Source organism: Triticum dicoccoides, chromosome 2B, assembly GCF_002162155.2.
Source record: "Triticum dicoccoides isolate Atlit2015 ecotype Zavitan chromosome 2B, WEW_v2.0, whole genome shotgun sequence".
NCBI lineage: Eukaryota > Viridiplantae > Streptophyta > Magnoliopsida > Poales > Poaceae > Triticum > Triticum dicoccoides.
In genome coordinates this window covers 543,843,921-543,853,920 of record NC_041383.1, presented here as the reverse complement: position 1 = coordinate 543,853,920, position 10,000 = coordinate 543,843,921, and the positions used below count along the sequence as shown (strand labels likewise).

General features: G+C 42.2%; 1 non-coding gene across 1 annotated transcript; it reads right to left on the bottom strand.

Annotated features, from left to right (window-relative positions):
• Positions 1-1,694: 1,694 nt before the first annotated feature.
• Positions 1,695-1,768, bottom strand: TRNAM-CAU. Its single transcript has one exon. It is a non-coding gene; the product is annotated as a tRNA-Met (tRNA).
• Positions 1,769-10,000: the final 8,232 nt, after the last annotated feature.

Genomic DNA, 10,000 nt, shown 5'->3' with positions numbered 1-10,000 from the left:
TATCCTTTACCATCTTGGAATCATGTAGATGCAGATTGCTTTCATCGCAGGGTCATTCCTGAAGGTGGCTTGTACCAGCTCTTCGTCATCATAAATAGCAAGGCACTCCTTGTTTATTACTCCGCTTTTTCACTCTCTCATTCTTAGTAGAATTTATTATTAAGCGATCCCTCGCTTTTTGACTTCTTTCTCTCTTTCCTTGGAAAGAACAGTTGTTTATTAAGGTCGCTTTTCTAGAATCTACTTTGAAAGTGGAAAATAGGTCTCTTCTTCAATGAAGGCAGAACTATTCACTAAGCCAACAGGTTAGCGAAGGAACTTTTGCCGGTCTTGCTGCTTTAAAGCGAACGAGTCTTCCTTATTTCTATGGTAATTGGAATAACCTATTCATCCTCTTGGCCACTCTGAACTCATAGGTAGCTATGGTTTGGTTTACCTTCTTTCGCTTTGCCTTGGGTTCGGTGGTAGTAATAGTCCTTCTTTAGCTCGCTCCTCCTTTCTTGGGTTCCCTAACTGTCTGCTATTGCTAAAGCTCAACCTATGCCTCCGGCAAAGGCAAGACTGAAAGCAAGCTAGTGGAATGCAACCAACAACAAGAAGCCCTCAGGTCATGAGAAAAAGGTATGGATCCCTATTCCTTTCTTTTTATCCGACTGGAAGCAGTGGAAGAACTTCTTGATACTCTTTTGTCCTCTAACATAAACCCGTCAATTGATCCATACAAGCCGCATATATCATCTACACTATCTAGCCTTCTCTCTCTTCTAGAGTCAATCTAGTATTCTTCTTCTAGAACTTGAAAGAAGGTCCATCGCAATACCCAAGAAGTAGTGGCAATTCTCTTCCGTTTGCTGCACCTTGTGCTATATATCGAGTGGACCCTAACCTATATCTACTTGCTTCGGCCTTTAGATATCTGCATTCTCTGCTGTATCCACCTTGACTTGGTATTCAGTGCTCTGTTCTAGAAGTCTGTAACACCTGACCTCGAACTCCATTGGCTCCTTACGGGATAAGAAGATAGATTGTACATTCAATTTTCCAAAACGTGAGTGGTTTGAAGCATGTTTTAGTGAAGGAGATGATGATCATAAAAGGAAACTGGAAAGAAAAGCGAAACGGAAGAGATCAAAAGCAATTGAAGTGACTAGTTGGAAGTTCCTGAAAGCAGGGAAAGAAATAGTTGACTTTTCTTGAGAAGTAGGGACCCAAGAATGACAAGTGGACTAGTATTCATAGGGGCCTTTTCTTTTGAGAAGGCTTACCGGATACTATGTTGGCCCCAATGCGAGGTAGTTTGCCTGCTTGTAAGATCCTGATTGCCTTTATGCTTGAGTTTCAGCATTCCTTTACTCCAGTCAACTATCATTTGACCAAAATTTGACAACCAGTCAATGCCTAAAATAAGATCATGACCTTGTACATCAAGCACCCTAACTTCTGTTTCAAATTCAAGGTTTTGTAACTTGAATTGAAGGTTGTCACATTTGGTACTGGTCAATAACTTACGGCTAGACGAGCAGCAAAAAAATAAAAAGAACATTAATAGGTGGAAGTCTTCGAAACTTACTTGTCAGTTCGGTTGTGCCTTGATACCTATCTATAGCTTTCCTAGCGACTTTGTTTACTCATCGCTAGTAAGACTGTCTGCTGATCCTAGGAGATCAGGACTCGTACAAGTATCTGACGTGATTAGGCGGGGACAGGATTTGAACCTGCAGTCTTCAGGTCATGAGCCTGATGAGTTGACCAATTCCTCTACCCCGCTTCTTCCCCTGATCTTTCTTTCCCTCTTCCCATATACATTGATTCTCTCTCCTAACCACTCTTAAATATGTGAAATACACGGAATCGATCCAAAACTACAAGCAAGGGAATCAACTCTTATTGTCGTAAAGGAAAAATAACCCCTTTCTTATATATACAAGGAACAAGTAGCCTTCGCCACCTATTCCTGAATTAAGGGAACGCGAGAAATCTTTCTCTATGTCAATTCAAAACAAAACAAACGGACGACTGAATCTAAAGTCTACTAGAGAGAAGATTGGCTCGAACGTCAACTACGGATTGCTCTATCCAACCAGCACATACCGTTTGCTATGATATTGTTTTGCTCATATTGTTTTACTGCCCGGGCATTGCTGTGGAAGAGTGAAATGAAAAACTCTTCTTGAAGAAGAGGACTCTTCTGCTTGATCTTTTGATACGGTGAGGGGACAGGTTTTATGCGTTCTTTGAGCAAATGGGGAAACAAACTGCTGATACAGAAATCTTTCACTTTTACTGCCGAAGGCACAAGAGAGACTTTAGCTAGGAAGGATAAGCAAAGGAATCCAGATTCAATCGATTGTTTGAAGCCAAGGTCTCGAGCTAGTCCATCTTTCTATACGAATTTCTTTAAAGAATACTTCTCTTATGATCTACTACGAGAGTGTCAAGGGGCGATGGAAGTTGAGTAACTATCTTGGAAATAGGTAAGTCGGGCACATATTCTAGTTCCGATTCTAGGCTATCTATAGAAGAATGGAGTGTTATAAATTCTACTATTTAATTGGTGCAGAGGTAAGCAAGTCAGTCTCGGGTGGGAAGTAAGCACTATCAACTCAGGCGGGTCTTCAGTCCAAAGAAAAAGAAAGTGGTGGTCTGTACTTGAAAATAGGACTCTACTTTTTGATTGAAATAGGACTGCACTAGCATCTGCAAAAGGCAAAGCATGACCTATCGTGTAGTACTTTGGGTGTCGATCCACAGGGAAAAAATGGGAGAACTGGTTGGTTTGCACAAGTTCAAATATCTTGGCCTAACCTAATTTGTAGAAACCTGCGGCCTAAATTAAAGACTAATTCTAAACTAAAGAAAATAGAAATCGCCTAAGGCGCGTGCGGCCAAGGTCTTCCATAGGAGCTCGAAGGAAGAGGTTCTGAATAACTATACAATTTATAAGATGCAGTGGATTAGCTAGACATTGAAAAGTTGCCACTCTGAGGGAATTTGTTTTCATAAGCTACAGGTGCTATAAAGCAATCATGTACTGAGTACCAAGCTATTCCATTATAGTGAGCAGTATCAAATACATAACAAGCAATAGAAGCATCCTGGCAGGTGTATAGAACTAGCAAAGTGGTTTAGGAAAGGGCACATGAATAGGCAGTTTGGCAAGTGAGTAGTTTAGGTCCTTTAGACCAAAGAAAAGGCCGGGAGCATTTAGGTAGGCCTATCACTCAACCGGCGGCAGCCGATTGACTTATACTAACCGCGTTGGCAGAGCTACTCAATGACTCATTAGATCGACGAATTTCCCCATCTGCGCAGGGCTTCCGCAAGGTTCTCGGCCCTTCTTCCGTGCATTAACTCAATGGCCGTCTATGGATTCTATGGTTCAGGTGGACGTGGTCAAGTGTTTCGATAGCATAGACCATCGGTTACTACTTGAACATTTACCTAAGCTCTTAGGTACAGATAACGCTCCTCTCATTGACCTCATCAATTGCTTTCTCAAGACACCGAGACTTTCTAAGAAAGGGAATGACTACTCAAACAGTGAAGTCGGCCTTCCACAAGGATCACCGATCTCACCTGTTTTGATTCAATCATTCCTGCATCAACTCGACTTGCAATTCGATGCTATGGCCCAAGAGGAGAATGGGGATTCTACCAAGTACGTCTATTTCGCTCGCTACGCAGACGATATACTATTCGGCATTCCTATCGTAGGTGTTGGCGTCATGTCTAAAGTCTTCTTTCGAAGGCTGCAAGAAGTTCTTGACCGTATGTCCAGTAAGCTACGCTTGAAATTAACGTCTATTGTACTGCAATGATGGAGGGCTCCCGCAGTCGAGGAGGGCAAAGATAGGTTTGCAAACCAGATTATTGGTTGTTACATTTAGACACATGAAATGCTAGATGTTATATGCAGCAAGGTCAAAACTAGGCTTTTATTTGTCCCTATAGAAAGATTATTCACCAAGCACCAGGAAAGCTTTAGCTTTGCCATAGAGTGACAGTCGGGGGGAGCAGGAGAGAGGAAAGAGGCAAATGAGAAAGAAGAAGGAGCAGGGTCGAGTGAAAGAATTGGTACATTGGGTTCCCCCCACCGAGCGGAGCCAAAGGAAAGATAAGGGTTGAGGTAATCGCTATGAGTGTTCAGGCTATTCCGCTTATGCTCGCGGATGCGGATAAGAAGCTATCAAAAGGGGATGATAGCAGCCACCCATATGGGCAGCTAGAAAGAGAACGAGGAAATGTGAATCACGATCCTTATTCGGTAGAGGAGTCGGGGGACATTGGTTCGAATCCAATTCGTGAATATCAGAAAGCATTGTTTCTCATTGAACTATATACGATACGCGCGCACGAGGAAGGGATAAATTGATTGCGTTGCTGTCATTTTCCATCAGATTCTTACGGATGTAGTGCAAAGTAAATGTTTCAGTCAAAAGTAAGCTGCCGACTATGATGAATGCCAGCCCGATCTGTAGCTGATCTTTGATCCCGAGCTTGAGCTTCTCTTTGATGTTGGGTGAATTGAGTTTCATATATGGAGAAATGTGTCGCTAGTCCAAGTCCGCCATAGAATTGTTTGTCTATCACTTCGGCAACGAAGGTCATTTCTTTAGAAGATCGATACTGGTAGTTGCTTGCGGTGTCTGAACAAGTTTCGAAAAAACTACTGTGTCTGCATTTTCCTAAAGATTGCTGTGAGGCTGATAGTGATATCTTTCCAATAACTGACTCAGCAGGTTCAATTGAGGTATCATTTGATTGAGATTTTGAACCGTGTAGTGGTTAGGATCCTCTTATTGCCGTCAAGGGCTATTTTGGTCGATTCCAGCCAGAGAGTTATGAATAGAAATAGCAGACCTGATTCGAGACAACAGGAAGTTCCCGTTTGCAGATATACATTTCTCAGGTTCAGGCTATTCGTGGAGTCGATCACCACCACTTGAGATAGACGATCAACTTCATTAAAGAAGCAGTCATCTCTATACAGGAAGCAGCATGTTTTCTATGGTCCTATGAAAAGGTTCCAGTGGGTTTCTCTTGCTGAATGGTGGTAAAACACCAGCTTTCATTCCTCACTGCAAGCTACTCCTTTTGCTGCTTTTTCTCACTCTTTGCCTGGGCCAACGATAGATTAGTCTCTGGGTCGGTCAAGTGATAAATTGGCGATTAGTTAAGGAAACTGGGACTTCTAATTGTTCGCGAGGGATGGCTAAATAACCTACTTTGCTTTCCATTTAGGGTAATAGGATGCCACTACTTGACCTTGCTTGCCCAGACACAAGAAAACCTATAGTTTGGGTACTGCCCTTCGTGGTGCTTGCTTTCCTATAATCTGTAAAGCTTTAGCTTTCAGAGAAGAGATTTCAGTATCCGATTGCTTTTCTGACTGGAATTCTCTAGTTCACTTCACTTCTATGCAATGTCATTTCTTGATTCAAAGTACTTATTTTCTGATTGGAATTTTGATCTCTTGGCAACAGGTTTCGCTTCTGCTGAGGACAAATTGAACAAGCTACTTCTCAAGTCTGGGTGGGATTTTGAATTCAGAGAAGGGAATTCCAGTTCTGATTCTAGTATCTGTGCTCTGTTCAGTTCAGTTCAAGATGGGAAAGTATTGCTTGTTTCCTAGAATCCTAAAAGGGGTGCTTGTTTTCCTCATCCAGGCTCTCCTCTCCCCTTTCTGTCCCAACCTTCATTCTTGCTTTTCCGCCAATTCACTAATTGAAATAGTTCAGATCCAGCACTTATATCCCTTTTATATATATATAGAATCAGGTATCTGCTTTCCATGGTTCCTGATTTCGGTATCTTTCTTGTCTGCACTTGATGAAATCCCTTTCTTTTCTTCTTGGCATACAGATTGGATTCTTGTTGATCCAATCGGAACTCCTGAATTGAGGGGTGGCCGTGAAAGAATCATTGTTTTGATGATATGAATGAAAACAAGAGATTTCATTCTTCATGGCATATTTCAAGACTAGGGTACCTGCATTCTAGGTCTAGGACTTGTTGCTTCGGATCAGTTCCCTTTAGAAGCAGCTTTCCTCTTCTTCAATCTCGAATCCCGAAGGGGAGGCTCTAGTTGCCAAGTAAGAAAAGATCTTGGTAGTTCAATTCATGCATGTGAAAGCTTATCTGCCAGATACAGATGATACTTGCCACTACTTGACCAAAACTGGGACTTGAGGAGGAATGAAATTCTAAGGGAAATCAATCAACTAATTGAAATAGTGATATCGGTATCGGAACTCTGGAGAAGGACCCGGCCTAAGCGCCCTCTTGAGACTTGGACTCGAAAGAGGGAAAGATTAGTGGGTCAATAACCAAGTTCCCCGATTGGATTCCAGTATCTGATCAAGCCGAAGTAAGCAAGTTCCGGATTTGAGTTTCCTTTTCTGACTTGAATTCAAGTAGGATTCCACATCCACTCGGTATTCTAGCTGTACCAAGTCTTTTTCTTCACTCTTTAGAGGGAAAGTATGCTTTGGATTTTCTCAATGATACAGGTATGCTTGCCAACCCTGCTGCATTGTCTTGATCTCTCCCTGGGATTCGGAACTTGGATCTGGGAAAGGAGGCTTAAGAAGAATATGACTCCATATTAGTAGTAGTATGTTGCACTAGACTCATATGATTAGAAAGCGATAGAAGTTATCGAAAGCAAAAAAGGATAGGGGCAAGAAAAGGGTTTGAAAGTTCATTCTCACCCCTACAAACTTTCTTTTCTTCTTGGCGTACAGAATTCTCTGCCTTTAGTCATCCTTAGCGCGAACCATCTTCTTTTCGAAGGACGGAGTCGAGACTCCTATCTATTCGTAACACTTGCACGATGAACTATTCGTCCCACTATCTCCCTTTCCATGAGACCTACTATACCCCTTTTCTACCTATACCTGGCTAGACTCGTGTACCTCGATTTACGTACATTCACCTAATTTACTAACGTCATTGCCTGCAATCGAGCAAATACCAATAAGACATTGATCTCTAAGGAGCTGCTACGATTGATTGTTCGAAAGTCGAAGTCGTTTCGTTAAGTCAATTGAAAGGTGGGTTTTGTCAGTAATAAAATGGAAAGGGGGATGGGGGGAGGTGAGCCGGTTACGCTTTAAGTGAGGAGACAGGAGCTCTCGAGCTTAGATAAGTTCCCTAGGTCAGACAGAGGTCTAGGGGGAGTCCGGATAGAGGACTCTTTTGACCGGTGAGCCCGCAGATTAGGAAGGCGGCCTGCCAACTTCGCAAACAAAGCGACTCCTTGTTGGTGAAAGATAGGTGTTGGTCCGATTCACCTATGTCAGTTCAAACCTGATGAGTCGTTCGTTCGTGTGGAGAATCTCTCTCCTTTTCTTCTAAGTCTTGCTTCATTAAGTTACTTGCTCTCTCAGCCTCATAATAATAATCAATATTCAAATACTTTATGCTAAATTCTGTATAGCAATCTTCCGTCACCAGTTCAATTCTCGTATTTCGTATGTACATGTTCATGCGGCTCGGATGAGTATAGTTATTTATATCGCGACAGCTATAAATAGTTCCTTGTTCCCATTAACAAAAGATCCCCTTTTTCTTCGCTCTTCCGGAACCGGTACAGAAATTGGTGCTTTTTCTACTTTGTTTACGTTAGTGACTGGGGGGTTTCAGGGAAGGCCTATGTGGGGTACCTTTCGGGTGTGGGATGCTCGTTTAACTTCTGTATTCATCTTGTTCCTTATTTACCTGGGTGCACTACATTTCAAAAAGCTTCCTGTCGAACTGGCTCCTATTTCAATCCGTGCTGGACCGATCGATATACCAATAATAAAGTCTCCAGTCAACTGGTGGAATACATCGCATCAACCTGGGAGCATTAGCCGATCTGGTACATCAATACATGTTCCTATGCCCATTCCAATCTTGTCTAACTTTGCTAACTTCCCCTTCTCTACCCGTATCTTGTTCGTTCTGGAAACACGTCTTCCTATTCCATCTTTTCCCGAATCTCCCTTAACGGAAGAAATAGAAGCTCGAGAAGGAATACCAATAAAAACCTAGTTCGCTCTCAAATAAAAACCTAGTTCACTTGCTAAAGCATCCATGACTGAATGGTGAAAGCGCCCACCAACCTAGAAAGGCAAAATGGGTCAAAAAGTAGGTTCGATTCCTGCCGAATGCACTGCCTCTTAAAGACAGAAACAGAGGAGGGAAAGAAGGTAGTATAGGGAACTTGCTTTTGGATTCTTATCGAAAGTGAATCCCTCTAACACTTCTGTTAGTGTTTTATGAGAAAATCTTTTATAGACACAACAAGTGTGAAAATCCTTAGTCACTAGGCAAGAAAGCTCGATGGAAACAAAAAGGATACAATTAGTTCATAATCAAAAAAATGTACAATTTCAAAGGAAAGAAGGAATGGCAAATTTCCCTCCATTGAACATCAATCAATCTAGAAATAGGTAAAGGAAGGCGTATCACAGGGGTATTTTGCTTGTTTCTATTCACTTCCGTGGGGTTCTAAATTGAAAACATGAACACAAACGAAATCGTATTGAAATTACATAAAAAAGAAAAGGGAGGAGTAGCTCTTGGTTTAAAGAAAAGGGAGGAGATGGATCGAATTCAGTCTTTTTCCTTTCTTTGATGATCTTCAACACATCTATTTGAATTCCCTGCGAGTGAAGGATTTCTCGTATGGAGAAAAACCTCTTGAGAGCTATCTGATCTTATTTTTGTATTTCAAATATGGGACCTGCCTTTTTAATGGGACATCCCGACAACAGGCCTACTCATGCATGTGGCCAAGTACTCGACCAATCCTCGGAGCGAAGGGATGAACGAATTCTCGAGGTCTGGTTCATTGAGGTCAGCATCACATGAAACCTTTAGCACTTCCGTTCGATATTGGATGGAGTATGGCTGGAAGGTCAGCCTAGCTAGTCTTGTCAATCGGCCCTGACTCGTCTTCTCCTTGGTACCTACCGCTATTGAACTTCGGTACCTATATTCCTGAAACAAGATAGACCTTCATGAAGACCTTCTATTTTGGAATAAGATCGAACATTTCCACATTGAGGTGAAATTACATATGAGGAAAATAATCCTGGACTACGAAAGCTGCCCTTGTGTGGTAGAACCAGGTCTTCCACCGGGCGGTCAGCCAAGTACTGAAGCCCCTATCTTGATATAGAATAGAAGTGAGTTCACACTAAAAATAGAAGCCCTATGATTTTGGAGCCCTGCTATCAATCACTTCGGTAAAGGGATCGAAAGATTATGGTCTGAAATAGAGATTTGAGAGACCCTCGTGTGAGTACGTGCTGAAGAGCAAGGAGTGAAAGTGCGTTCATCTTTCTTTCTGCTAGTTGTTTCCTGCTAATAGTGATTAGTGAGTGCCCCATACATAGCCAATGTCCGCCCGTGTTCACATCCAGTCTTCTCTGTACACTAGTGCAGCTTCCAGCTCTATGCTATGTATGGTAGTCGTTTGACTCGGGAATCCCTGATAAAAGCTTTTAGTCCGTGCCTGGCAGTTTCAGCCGTGGTCCAGTCCAGCAGCCTCTTTTCGATCCAAGAGTCGCATGAGAAGAAAGCTTCCGGTTAGCTTCAGTTAGTGTTAGTTAAATAGAACGGGAACCTCGTAACTATGCCAAGCCCGATCTTGGTTCCAATGATGTAGAGAAAGGTTATGGGTAAAAAGAAGATCTTTATCCTGGTGTTGCAGAGACCGGTGTTGCTAATCGAACTCATTTTCTTTCGAGGAGATCGAAAATCTCTGAATTTCTGCGAAACAAATTTACATATTTATTGCGAGGAGCTTTGAAAAGCGAAAGGATGAAGACTGATTTAGATCCTCTGAAAGCGCAGGAAGTATGCCTTTTGAGCTTTTTCTCCACCCACCTCTGAGCATCCTGTTGGAATGGTCCTAGGAAAGACTACGTACGAGAAATCATTCTCACAGCCAACTTTCCTTCTTCTGAGCAAATAAATGTAGTATTTAGTCCAACCAATCATTGGTGAATCT